The sequence below is a fragment of the Pteropus medius genome, unplaced genomic scaffold (assembly GCF_902729225.1).
Source record: "Pteropus medius unplaced genomic scaffold, Ma_sr-lr_union100, whole genome shotgun sequence".
NCBI classification, from domain to species: Eukaryota; Metazoa; Chordata; class Mammalia; order Chiroptera; family Pteropodidae; genus Pteropus; species Pteropus medius.
Window position 1 is genome coordinate 10,341,366 of NW_024354503.1, and position 14,329 is coordinate 10,355,694.

General features: G+C 33.2%; 1 pseudogene; it reads left to right on the plus strand.

The window, feature by feature from the left end:
* Nucleotides 1–8,935: 8,935 nt before the first annotated feature.
* On the plus strand, nt 8,936–9,054 carry LOC120596362 (uncharacterized; annotated as a pseudogene).
* The last annotated feature ends 5,275 nt before the right edge of the window (nt 9,055–14,329 follow it).

Below are 14,329 nucleotides of genomic sequence, written 5' to 3' on the forward strand. Positions count from 1 at the left end.
CATCTGTGCACTCAGAGAAGTTCTTATCAGCTGTCATGATATTCTCCATACTATGGTGAAATGAACTCATTTCACAATAAAGGAAGTACAGTGATGGAATCATGCCCATTAAATTAACTGATCTTATTACTTACACCATCATCTGTAGAGACTGTCCTAACTGAAGAGTGAAATGGCTTATAAAAGATTCAGTTATGGCACCTGTTGGGATACAACACTCTGAAAGGATGGGATTCTTACTTACAAGATAAGGTATGTGCTTTGACTTGCAGGCCATTCTGTTGTGAAGTCTTCCTCATAGCAAGAATATGTGGGTCCCAAATCAAGGGATGGAAGTCATCACCCAATAATTTCAATTTCATGCATAGGACTCTGTTTGTCACCTTCATCTTTCCAGCTCTCTCCTTCTGGAATCTTTATCTCAGCTCTCCCTTTTCACCACTAGGAATTTCCATCCATACCACTACCTCACTTACCTTCTCTTCCATCTACAGAGCTTATATTTTCTGGTCAATAATAATCATTTCCAATTGGATGAAATGAGTTATGGTATATTAAAAACATCTTGTATTTTTTCAATGAGCTAGCAACATTTCCTGTTAGAGGAATCAAAAATACTTTGGGGATTTCAAGAGCAAGTCAGTGAGTTAGCTGCACTGTAAGCAAATTCAAGTCATATAATAACCATAGTATTAAATGAGATTATTCAACAGGCCATTTAACAGTTTCTGTTTCTCCCTAACTTTATGCTCCTCACTAATTACCTAAAGACATTGGGACTTTAAGATTGTTATCTATTCAGCCTGCAACACTAATTGTAAATATTAACAATTGCTAGATGCCTCACAATAATATCTTGTCAACATCAACATGTGTTTTCTTCCAACCATTTTTTTTTTAAGGAAAACTTTATTCTTTGGTGATTGAATTTTAATTATTTGTTTTCGAACAAATAAATCTTGTTGTGTTTTCAATAAACAAAGGTGCAAGATTGCTGTTCACATTCAAACTGGAGGAAAATATATTCGAGTGATGACATTTCTGAGTTTAAAACTTAAACCAAAGTTTTGGTAACTTTGTTATTTATATTTATCATGAAAGTCTTTAAACTTGCAACCACATGTGTTAATGTGGAAACAATTTGGATCAGGGAGTGGGGATTTGTTTTAAATTTACTTAAAAAGGGAATCCTGAATTACACTTGAGACTCTTAATTTAAGATTTTTAAGTCTTTCCTGTTGAGAACCAATGTAACCAAGTATTGTTTTCTAAGGCTTTTTAATACTCAAATTGATGTTTCAGAGAATTTGGCCTGAGAAGCATGGAAGTTTGACGTTATTACCCATGTTTACACAGTTGCTTTTCTGTGTAAAGCACTTTAAAGAAGGGGAGCACTTTAAAGAAGGGGAGCCTTCTCCATTCTTCCAACCTTTACTATAAATACTCTGCCTTAACATCTTACCCCCGTCATATGCTATAATGCCCTTAAACGTGTCATTCTTTCCTCTCATCACTTAAAGTATTAAATTATTATAGCTTCTTCCTATGTTTATCTCCTTATTAGTATTAAAAATAAAAAGTAATAAAACAAAGCTGGATAATATTTGAAGTTGTAAAAACAAATTTTATTCAGGAACTATTATAACAAGGGAAAAGAGATTTCAGTATAGAACTGGCCTCAATTCCTAACTGAGCATGGTCCAGTGGGGATTTATGACAAAGGAGCAGGATGGGGACAGTGGATGGAAAATTACTAAGAGGAAACATCAGTGGCAAGGAGGTATTCTGGTCAAACCAACTTGACAGGATTTATGCTGAAGGCAGGTCTGATTGATTAGATACCAAGTATGGGGGATGAGAAATTTGATCAGATGTGAAGGGAGATCAGATATCAAGAGCAGGAAATTCTCTCCGAACTAATTTAGCGAGATTCTTGCTACAACTAGGAGATACAGGCCCCTCAAGGACAGAAAAGATGGAGACCTTCGTCAAGGCTTAGAGAGTTCATAAGGGACTGACTAAAGTTTTATTAAAGAGACAGTATTACTAGACAGAGGATGATTTTAAAGGCTTGAAGTATATTGTCTGAATTCCCAGTTTTTAACATAGTTAATGGCTCATAGGAGGTGTTCAATGAATATATATATATTCATTGAATATATATTCAATGAATATAAATATATATGTGTGTGTGTGTGTGTGTGTGTGTGTGTGTACATATTTTTTTATTTTTTTTACTAGAGAAATGAATGGTCCTGGGAAGGGTGTGGAAAGGGGAGGTTGATTAGCAAAAATAAATTGAAGTGGAAAAACAAAAGGTTGGGGTGTAAATCAGAGAGGGGCATATATTTGATATGATGGCAGCTCTTGCCTGAAGGAAGCTCTGTGGGGTTTGTTTGGGGCCTTGTGGACCAGATAGCCTCTGTATTGAGGCAGGTGACAATTGGGCCCTGCTGGAAGCCTTTTTAAAATTTATTTATTTAATTTTTATGGTGACATTGATTAAAGAAATTAGATAAGTTTCAGCTGTACATTTTAAAAGTAAGGCATATATATATTTACATCGTGTGTTCACCCTCTGTAGATTTCTTTCTATTACCACATATTTGACCCCCTTTACCCTGTCTACCTCCCCTATTCCCCCTCCCACCTACCCTCTGGTAACCACTAGTCTATTGTCCATGTCCATGAGTCTCTGTTTGTCCTGTTCATTTGTTGCTTTTAGGTTTATATCCCACATATAAATGATATCATGTGGTTTTCAACTTTTTCTGTCTGGCTTATTTTGCTTAGCGTGATTATCCATGTTGTCGCAAATGGCAGTATTTCATCTTTTCTTATGGCTGAGTAATATTCCATTGTATATATGTACCACAGCTTCTTTAGCCAATCATCTATCATAATGCACTTCAGTTGTTTTCATGTCCTGGCCACTGTGAATAATGCTGCTATGAACATCAGTGTGCAAATATCTTTTCAGATATAGGTTTTCAAGTCTTTGGGGTAAATACCCAGTAGAGGGATTGCTGGATCATATGGCAGATCAATTCTTAGTTTTTTGAAAAACCTCCATACTGTTTTCCATAGTGGCTGTACCAATTTGCAGTCCCATCAGCAGTGTGTGAGGGTTCCTTTTTCTCCACATCCTCTCCAACGTTTGTTATTACTTGTCCTGTTGATTATAGCTATTCTAACAGGTGTGAGATAGTATCTCATTGTAGTTTCGATTTGCATTTTCCTAATACTAGCAATACTGAGCATCTTTTCAATGAATATTTTTTAAGGAATAAGTTATGGATAGGTTGTTGACATTTACTGAGTGCTCAGTAGATTATAAATACTAAGTTCTTTCAAAGAAATAGTGCTGGCTTTGAAGTCAGACTGACTAGGGTTTGAATCCTGAATCTAACATTAGTTGTGTGATCGTGTGAAGTTTATGTAATTTCCGAGGATTAATTTCTTTTTCTTTGAAATGGGATAATAATACTTAGCTAAGATTTTTTTATGTGAGAATTAAATGTAAATAATATCTTCAAATGCCTGTCTTGAAGCCATTTGCTACATTATCTCTTTCAGCACACTTTCGTCTATGCTGGCTTCTCCCCGCACAGAGAATGATGGCTGTCATACAGCTTTAACTCATATTTTAAATAACAAATAGAAAATTTTAATTTCCGCTAACTATGTGCCCTTAAGCCAGCCTCTTAATATATATATTTTTTCTCAGTTGTAAAATTAGAAGGCCCAACTTGGTGATCTCTAAGATTTCTAGTGGTAATGTTCTTGAGTTATACCCCTTTGGAATCAAAACCTAGAAACAAGTTTATATTTAACAATTTCATAAGGTAGGTAAAATGACCGGTAGATTCTTTCTTACTAAAATATTAGAAACTTAGTATGCTATCTTTCCTAGGAGAATTCTTCATGATAAAAAGAAGAGCGAGACCATATCACCATATAATAAAATGATCCTATTGTCTGTGAGCTAAAGTTTTATTTCTTTGCTTGTAATCTGGAATCAATTTACATATGGTCTCAGATTTTACACTGTATAGAAAAATTATCTCAAAATCAATCATAAACCTAAAATGCAAAACTACAGTGACAGTAAAAAGATAAGTGGTTGTCAGGGAAAAGATGGTAAGTTTTAGTTAATAATAATGTTTGAATATAGGTTCACAAATTACAGCAAATGTACCATACTAATGTAAGATATAATAGGAGAAACAGGATGAAGGATATATGAGAACTCTCTGTACTATCAGCATTTTTTTTGTGTAAATTTAAAACTGTTCCGAAATATAACATTTATTTAAAAAAATACCATGAAGTACCATTAAACACCCATCAGAATAACTATAATGTAAAGACAAAACATATAAACTCCTTGTGAAGATTTGGAGCAAATGGCACATCATACACTATTGGTTGGAGTGCAAATTCATCCAAATACTTTGCAGTATGGTTTTTGAGAAAAGAATAGGCAGTTGATCTACAGTAAACAGAATTTGTATACCTTATGATTTTCCAACTCTACTCCCGCACATACCCAAATACATAGGTATATTTATCAAAAGACGTGTACTAGAATATACATAGCATAACGGCTTGAAATGGCCAAAAATCAAAAACAGCCCAAATATTTGTCAACAATGGAATGGATAAATATATATATTTTCACAATGGAATATTACATAGAAATTAGAATAAACAGCCTAAAACTGCTCACAAAAATATGATGAATCTCACAAACAAAGTTTGTATAAAAAAAAACAGATGAAAAAAAGGTACATTCTATGTGATTTATTTATATACTGTACAACAGGCAGAATTAATGCATGATAATAAGACACAAAAATGTTTACCTTGGGGAAAGAGTACAATGACTGGAAGGAAGCATACAAGAAGAGACTTATGAAGAATTGGGAATATTCTGTTGCTTGATCAAGGCACTCATCACATGGCTGTGTTCAATTTAAGAAAATTCTTTTTATGTTAAATGGACTATAAATAAATGTTGTATATGGATCCATTGTCAATTACATAGATTAAAATCTCTTTTTGTTTTAGGTTTTCAGCCTGTCTCCTCTAACTTTTAATAATAAAAATTTCAAAAATACACCAAGGTAAAGAGAATACTATCATGGAAACTGTGACCTATTATCCAGCTTCAACAATTACTAACTTTGGTTATCTTATTTAACCTTTCTCTTTCGCCCCATTTTTTTTCCTGGCATACTTCTAATAGCTTTATTGTTATAACTGACATACAAAAAACTGCACATATTTATAGTATACAATTTGATGTGTTCATACATGTATACACCCATGAAAACCATCACCCTTAATCAAGATATATGTATTTCCTACCCTCAAAAGTTTTCTCATGTTCCTTTGGAATTTCTCTCTGTTCCTGTCCACCCACCCCAGCCACTATTTATCTGCTTTCTATCACTATAAATGATCTTTTATTTTCTAGAGTTTTATATAAATGTAATCATGCTGTATGTACTCTTTCTTTGGCTTTTTTTTTTTTTACTAAGCACAATAAATTTGAGATTTCTCTATATTGGTGCATATATCAGTAGTTTATTTCTTTTAGTTGATTAATAGTATTTCATTTTATAGATATACTAAAATCTGTTTATTCACTCATCTGTTGATGGGCTTTTGGATTGTTTTCTAGTTCGAGACTATTTGAAATAGAGTGTCTATGAACACTTCGTCTGCAAATCTTTGAACAGACATAGATTTCTTTTGTCTTGGATAAATACCTAGAGGTAATACGATTAGATCATATAGCAAGTATGTGTTTAATTTTTAAGAAACTAACAAACTATTTGCCAAAGTGATACGATCACTTTACAGTCCACCAGCATTGTATGAGTTGTATGTAGTTCTTCCACATTCTTGTCAACACTTGGTAAGGTCAGTTTTTTTAAATTTTAGCCATTCTAATAGGTGTACATTATCTCCTTGTGGTTTTAATTTCCATTTTCCCAAATTAGAAAAAAAGAGAGAGAGAAAAGATTTAAACAGAAATTTCACCTTAAAGAATATACTGATGGCATATAAACACAAGAAAAGATGCTCAATGTCATTAGTTATATAAATCGAAATCATTCAATATGTATATTTTTTTAGACTGACTTCTTTGATTTAGTGATATGTATTTCAGATTCATCCATGCTTTTTGCTGGTTTGATAGCACATTTTATTGTTAAATAATATTACGTTATATAGTTATGCCACAGTTTTTTTATTCATTTACTTATTTAAAGACATCTTGGTTGCTTCCAGCTTTAGGAATTATAAATAAAGCTGCTATAAACATTCACAGATAGATTTTTGTGTGTATGTAAGTTTTTGAATCAGTTGGAATAGGAATGTGGTTGCTGAATCATACAGTAAGTCTGTTTTGCTCTATTAAAAACTGGCAAAAGCTCTTCCGTAGTGGATTTGTTCTTTCTTTCTTTTTCCTGTTTTTTTTTTTAAAAAAAACATTTTAAGAAGACTTTTAATTAAAAAGAAGCTCTAAAGCACATCTCAGGGACCTAAGTTTCCTTTTCATTTGGACATCGTTCTGTCAAAAAGCCTTACTCTGTGCTGATAAGAAAATGGGTTTCACAGTTCGAATTCAACAAAGAGGTTTGGTTACATGATTAATTAACTGATGCAAAGGTCTTGTGGGAAGTTAAAATTGGGTGACCCTTTATTCTTGTCAATGCAGGAAGATAAAGATTCTCTTGCTGTAACTGGTACATAGTTTACTAAAGGAAATTAGTTTCAGGTCGGGTTCATTTTCCAGCTGTCAAGCCTGTTTCCTAAGATCTTCCCAGTTATTACTGGTTCCTGCCACCATCTTTGTCATTCAACATCAGTCCCACAGTGGATTTCATATGTAGTTTTTGTTGTTATTATGGAATTTTAAGTGTTTTTAATTTCAATTTTGTTTTCTTCTTACACCCACTGCTATTTAGAAGTATCTTCAATATTAACACATGTATAGATTAAAATTTTTTTCTTTTTGTAATTAATTTTGTTTAGTTTTGACTGGTGAGAGAACAGGATGTTTCTTTGAAATTTATCGAGATATGTTTTACAAAACAGTATATAGTGAATTTTTATAAATGTTACATGTGTGACTGAGAAGAATGTATATATTCTAATTGGTACAGAATTTTATATATACTACTGGATCAAGCATGGTACTTAAGTGTTTCCATTTTCTATATGCTTACTACTTTTTAAAATTCATGTAATCTATTAATAATGGAGACATGTGTTTTGAAACCTGATAATATAGAGTTAAACTTTTAGGATCTCTTTGATGGCTGGCATTTCTTGTTTTATATGGTTTCAAGCTATTTTAATTGGTGCACACTAGTTGGAATTGTTAAATTCCAACTTTTATCATTATATAGTGAACTTATCTTTTTCTAATAATTATTTTTTCCTTAATATCTATTTGGATCCATAATATAGCCATTCCAGCTTTCTTTTTGTTAGTATTTGCCTGTTTTATGTTTTTCTACATAGTTACATTGAAACATTTCATGTCTTTGCATTTGATGTATCATATAAATAGTATGGAGGTATATTTTTTTCACCTGACTTGGGTTTCTCTTTTATACAAGTTTAGTCAATTTAAAATTTTTGCAGCTATTTATGTATTTGGATGTTTCTTCTATTATTCGATTTTGATTTTCATTTGTGTTGCTTTCTCTGTGCTCTAATGTTGTTGCTTAAATTTTCTTTCCTTTTATTTTTGGATCGATTGAATTTTTATTGTCTGTTTTATTTTTCTCTTTATTGGTTTAGAATTTATACACTCTATTTCAGTTCTTTTAGTGGATACCCTTGAGAATTTACAGTGCATAATGAAGGTCTGGCCCCGCCCAGAAGATCTCAGGTCCAAGTTCTAAAGATTCTAATCGTTATGTTGCTATATGCAAGTGCCTTGTGGTTACTGTTCAGTTCCCCCAGCTTAGGCCTCAGTTTATACTAAATTTATAGTATCACCCTGAACTAGTTACAACACCTGATATGCGTATTTTTTTTTTAATTGTATGAGAATGTCTTAAGCAGGTGAATATTGGATCTTGCCAATTCTCTTTAAACAACTGACACCATTCAGCAGAACATTTACCTGAAAAAATAAAAGTCAAGCGATTTTTACCTCAGCACAACAGACATGCAGTACTGTATTCTGTAATGTTTCATCAGCTACAGTAGTTTTATTAGGTATTGGCTCTTGGGCAAGCCACCCCGTGCTACTAGAGATAGAAGTAATTGATAGATATTTTATTGCATGGTGTCTGTGACCTGTCAGTTAATCCACTATAAACACTCCTGGGGGAGAGAACTTAGCCCTTAACTACCACACCACTAGAAATTGTTTTTCTGTTTATATTCATGTTCTCTGTGTAATTATATTAGTTAGTATTTCCAAAATGATGTTAAATAATTGTGGTGATCATAAACATCTTTGTTCCTGATTCTAGTGGAAATGCTTCTAGGATTGTCATTGATAAACATGATGTTGGCTTTTGGTTTGAAATGGTATAAATGTATAAAATATTTATTTTTGTAAGTTAAGGATCTATTCTTAAAAATCTATTTCAGTAAACAACCTTAGTTCCTTTTTTATATTATTCATTTATTCACTTACTCATTCATGTATTCATTTATTGTGGTAAGAACATTTAACATGAGATCTACCCTTTTAACAAATTTGTAAGTGTGCAATATAGTTTTGTTAACTGGCACAATGTTGTACAGAAAACCTTTAGAACTTATGCATCTTATATAACAGAAACTTCCATTAAATGGCAATTCCATATTTCTCTCCATGCCCAGCCCCTGGCAATTAAACCATTCTATTCTTGCTTCTCTGAATTTGACTCTTTTAGTTACCTCATAAAAATGGAATCATGTCTACAGCCATGCGACCCTGAACAAGCCAGATCCCGTCTGATCTTGGAAGCTAAGCAGGGTCAGGCCTGGTTAGTACTGGGATGGGAGACCACCTAGGAAGACCAAGTGCTGTAGGCATAAAAAATAAAAAATAAAAAGTAAGGGATTATAAGCTTGCAATCTGTGAGGTCAAACTGCTGGCTGTTTGGCCTAAAAAAAAAAAAAAAAAAAAGTGAATCATAAAATATGTGCTTCATTTTGTGACATTTCACAATAAGTCCTCCAGATTTATCCATGTTGTCACATATTGCAGGATTTTCTTCCTTTTTAAAGACAAATATTTCATTGTATGTATATTTCACATTTTCTTTATGCACTCAGGATCAGATGACTTTACTTGTGAATTTTACTAAATAATTAAAAAAGAATTAATGCCAATTTTTCTCAAAGTCTTCCAAAAAAGAAAAAAAAAAAAAAAACTAATGAGAAGAGAATACTTCAAAACTCATTTTATGAAAGCAGCATTAATCAGATATCAAAGCCAGACAAAGACACTACAAGAAAACTACATACCAATATCCCTAATGACCATAGATGCAAAAATCCTCAACAAAATACTAGAAAACTGAATTTCACAGCATATTAAAAGGCTGATACAAGTGTGCCAAGTGTGATTTGTCCCTGGGAGATGAGGACGGTTCCACATTAACAGAATGAAGGAAAAAGCCACATGATTAACTCAACAGATGCAGAAAAGCATTGGACAAAATTCAACACCTTCTGTAATAAAAACTTCCAACAAACTAGGAGTAGAAAGAAATTCCCTCAATGTAATAAAAGCATATATGAAAAGCCCACAGGTAATTTCTTACTCAGGAGAAAGACTAAAAACATTTCCTCTAAGGTAGGGAACAAAGCAAGTTGCCCACTCTGTCCACTTCTATTCAACATGGTATAAGAACATAGTATCCTAGCCAGAGCAATTAGTCTTCTAAATGTTTCTATACTCCTTGCTAAGGATCCAGTATAATATAATTTTCCCCATGAAAATCTTGTAGGTCGAAAAAGCTCAGAAATTCTGAAAAGGGCTTGAACCAATTACAGAGATCCCACACTGGCCCAGCTTTCATATTTCTCACTAAGAGCATAGGGGCTTTTAGTATGTGGCCCAGAGCAAAAAAAGATTTAGAATATTTTCATAACAGGTGGTTCCTCAAATAGTTATTAAAGCCAATAGAGAGTTCTTATGTTTTTAATCTCCTACGACCATCATTTCACCAGGGTTCTACTTTCCAATATAGCAAACCACTATCATTCTTAAATTGACCAAATAGTTTGTAATTTAAATCATATGCAAAATGTATCATTACCTTTCAGCACACCAGGCATCTATTTCCTCTGACTCACTTCTGCTCTCTACTCACCTGTGTTCTCTCACTAGGGTGGCATGTAAAGATTTCTAAAAGTAAACATGGAATCCATTGAAGATTTTATTAGTCCTAGCTAGTAAAAAGAAAACAGTTTTAAATAAAACTGCTAAATTATCCGGTTCCATACATTTTATTTTCCTACATACAAAAGAAAATTTTAGGTGCGCGCTATTAAGGGAAAGGCTGTATTACACAGCCTGTATATCTTACAAGGCTCATAATCACATTATATGTGGCATGTGGATGGTGAATACTTTGCAATAGTAAATGTTCTTTCTGAACATCTGTTTCTGAAAAAGGAAAAAGCAATAACTAAAAGTTCTGAAATTAAATATCTTTAAAATTCTATATTTTTATTTTTAACCTGATTTTATTTTTATAATAATATTTGTTTTAAAAGTGCAAAACTTGAAACTGTCTCCCCAATAATACAAGTGATGAGTGACACCCACCTCTATACTAGCCATAATTACCAGGAGGTTTTACATCTAGAAATGAAAGATTTTATAGATTTGTGAGTTGCAGTCCAATTTCATTTTCTCAATGAATGGAGGCTGGAATACATTTCTAGTCAGACCTTGTCAACAATCTCCATAACCTGGCAAACTGATATGTTGTAAAGAACAATGGCTCTATATTAGCAAGTTGAAGATTGAAGGCTGTTTTGTTTTTTTTGCTGCTTACCAGCAATATCTGGTAAGTTACTTAACCTTTCTCATGCTTAACCTTTCTCATCCACATTTCCTCACTTGGAAAGGTGGATGATAATTACCCTGCAATATATTTTTTTAAATTATAATAATATATATAAAGCCTTTGACATAAAGTCTTTTAAGGCATTGAAAAATGGTATTATTTACATGTGTATACAATATCTGAGGTTGCTTATGCATTTGTTCTTTGGTTTATACTGCTTTTGTTATATGTGACATAGAATGCCAGAGCTAAAAAAAGACCTTAGAGATTATCTAGTTGCCATTAACTCCCTAATTTTATAACTGAGAAAACTATCGCCATCATGTTAAGAGCTATCCAAGGTCATACAGTGAATTAATACCACAGCTAGTCTTAGAAATCAAATTCTGGTTCTAATTTTAGCGTTTTTCTATGTTACTGCTGGCACATTCCTGATTTACGTATAGAAGTAAAAAAAGAAAAAAAAATTCTGTAATTAACTTTTTCCTATCAGGACCTTATACTCTTCCTACCTAGTAGAATTGTGTTAGGTCATCTATCAGAGATAGTTGGCTATTAATTGAAGGATAGTTGTGTGTTTGTCTTGTGTGTTGTGGACAGTTGCAGTTGAACAGTTGCATTTTGTGATGATTTTCCTAGTGTTGATTTCTCTTAAAATATTACTTTAGACAAATTTAAACTGATCAACATGTGCTTTAGCTTTCTAAAGCAGATTCTAAAGGTTTTTCTATTAACATTAGTGATGATCATTTTTTAAAACTCCATTTTGACTCAAAATCGTGAGAAAATCAATGATTTTGTCCAAAACAAATGCTTTTTGTCAGTGCATCTTAACTTCTTCTGAAGAAGACATTTCATAAGTTAGACAATCTTTTTCATTCATCAAGTCAGATGCTCTGAGAGATTGATTATAACTGTCCTTACATGTCTATCTGTGTGATTATTAGAGCCAAAATTCTGGAAGTGTCTAAAGCCAGATGGGTGAAAGAGTATAAACTAAGCCTTACCAGTTTAAATGGGTGACTCTTCTAATTCAATTCACTATGTAAAGTAAATGACGAAAGCAACTATACTGAATTTAAAAAAAAAAGTTTCTTAAAAGAAACAAAAGCTAAAGAAATTAGCATTTCCAGGTTGAAAGCTTAAGAATGACTGGGACTTAGAAAAAATTCAAACCTACCTTAAGTAGTATGGATCACAATTTCCTCACTAACCTTGATTTTGCTAATATCTTCTGTCTTCAATGTATTATTGAACAAATATTAGTCCCTTAAGAGAGGGCAACGTCAATATAAAATTTGCTTGATTACCTAAAAGAATCCCTGATAGTATTAAAAACTAGCTTGGTGGTAACTATAAAGAACATTGAGAAATGGCAAAATTGCAAATCTTTACAAGTGAAACATATTCCCACGAGAATGAATACAAAGGACCTTGATAAAATAAAAAAAATAATTTTTTTAATGCTCAACTTTTAGTCTCTGAGCTGATGACATATTATATTTACATGAACAAATTTGTGATAGTTTTTAAGAACTCTCTGTCAACAAATAATACATTAATTTCATTGAGTTCTCATATACTACTCTGTGATAAGTACTATCATTCCATTTTCCAAATAAAGAAACAGACTCAAAGAGGTTAAAAGGACTTGTACAATTTTGTATATTTAGAATTTGAGCGAAGTCTAATAGTCTATATCCTGAAATATAAATGTTTGAATTTATATGAGTGAAGAAAATAATCGTGATAGGACTGCAAGTATTTTAAGAAACTTTTAAATGATAACATTTAAAAGATGTTTCAAAATTAATTCTCCCAAATCATTTTTTGGTCTTCACATCCTTTTTGCTTTCTTTTCTTTCATAGCAAAGCTTCTGGATTCTAGGAGTCTTCTCTAGTAGTGTTTGCAATTCTTCACCTCCTGTTTCCCCCACTTCTCACTGCCATCTGGCTTTGCTTTCATCATTGCTTGAAACTGCTTTGTCTACAGATGAACAATGATTATATATTGCTTAATTCTACAAGCCATTTTCAATCTTTGCCTTACATGACCCAGGCAGCACTAAATTCTTATAATCCAAGTTTCCTCTAGCTTCAATAGGCTGTGGATGCCAATTGGTCAAATTCGCAGAAATAATTTATATTCCATTTTTTATATCCAGTGTTCCTTCCCCCTTATTCTGATAAAGCATAGCTATTCCTTTGAGGGAACAGCTTCTCTCTGACTCCACTGACTTGTAGAAGGGAGTTTGCTCAGTCAGACAATCATAGTGTTTAGTATACGAAGTGGCCAATCTGAGTGAATCAGTGATTTCCCTAGGATTATTAAATAATAAAATAGGAAGAGAAGTTCCTAATTTTTTTCCAGGTCACTAAGCTGGAAGAAAAGCCTAGGTGTGTCAGAAACCATCTGTTCTTACCCTCTCACAAATAAAACACACATACACACCCATGGTGTATGGAAGAAGCCTTTGGAAGACAAAGAGAATAAAGCGAACATATAGAGAAAGCTGAAACAAGAGTTGGAGAAAAAGAAATGTGCTCTGAAGCCAGTATTGGAGTCCCTGAATCCTTTCCTGTCTATCCCAGGTTTGTGAGCCACAAAACCTGTGTTTAGCAGAGCTAGCTGCCATTGGGTTCCTGTCATTTGCATTTCTAAAGAGACTTGACTTACCTACCTACTATTCACTGCTAGTGGAGTGTGATGATGATATCCCCGAATGTCCCAGAGCCCTAGTGCTGCTAAAATTGAAGTCCCACAACCATGCTGTGATTTATGAAGAAACAGAAGAATCTTCTTGTCTCATTCTCATTTTGTTATCTAGACATAAAAAGCAACACAGCTGGGCTTCCATGTTTCAGAGTTTCTGATGAAAAACACTGACGTCTGCAGCTGCCTCTCTCCTGACAGGGTATTTATGTGAAGAAAGGCCTTTCTTTTTCAGACAAAAGCCCTTGGATAAATCTTCTCATGTACCTACCTGCCAGCTCCTTAGACGATCCTGCACACGTCTGAGTCCTGGCCCTGCTACACACACATTACTCTTTCCTCCTCGTTGAAATAATCGTTCCTTCATTTATATGTCACTCTTATTTGTTTTCATCTCTTTGCTCTTCTCGTTCTCCTTCCCAGTCTTCACTGTAGGCTGTTCTTCCTCTACTTTTCCTTAAAAGATTTTTGTTGCAAGGATCCATGTCTTTAATATGTTTCTATTCTTACCCAGCCTTCTATCCGAGAAACTCCATTCTGCTCTATGCCATCAGATACTACCTATATACGAGTA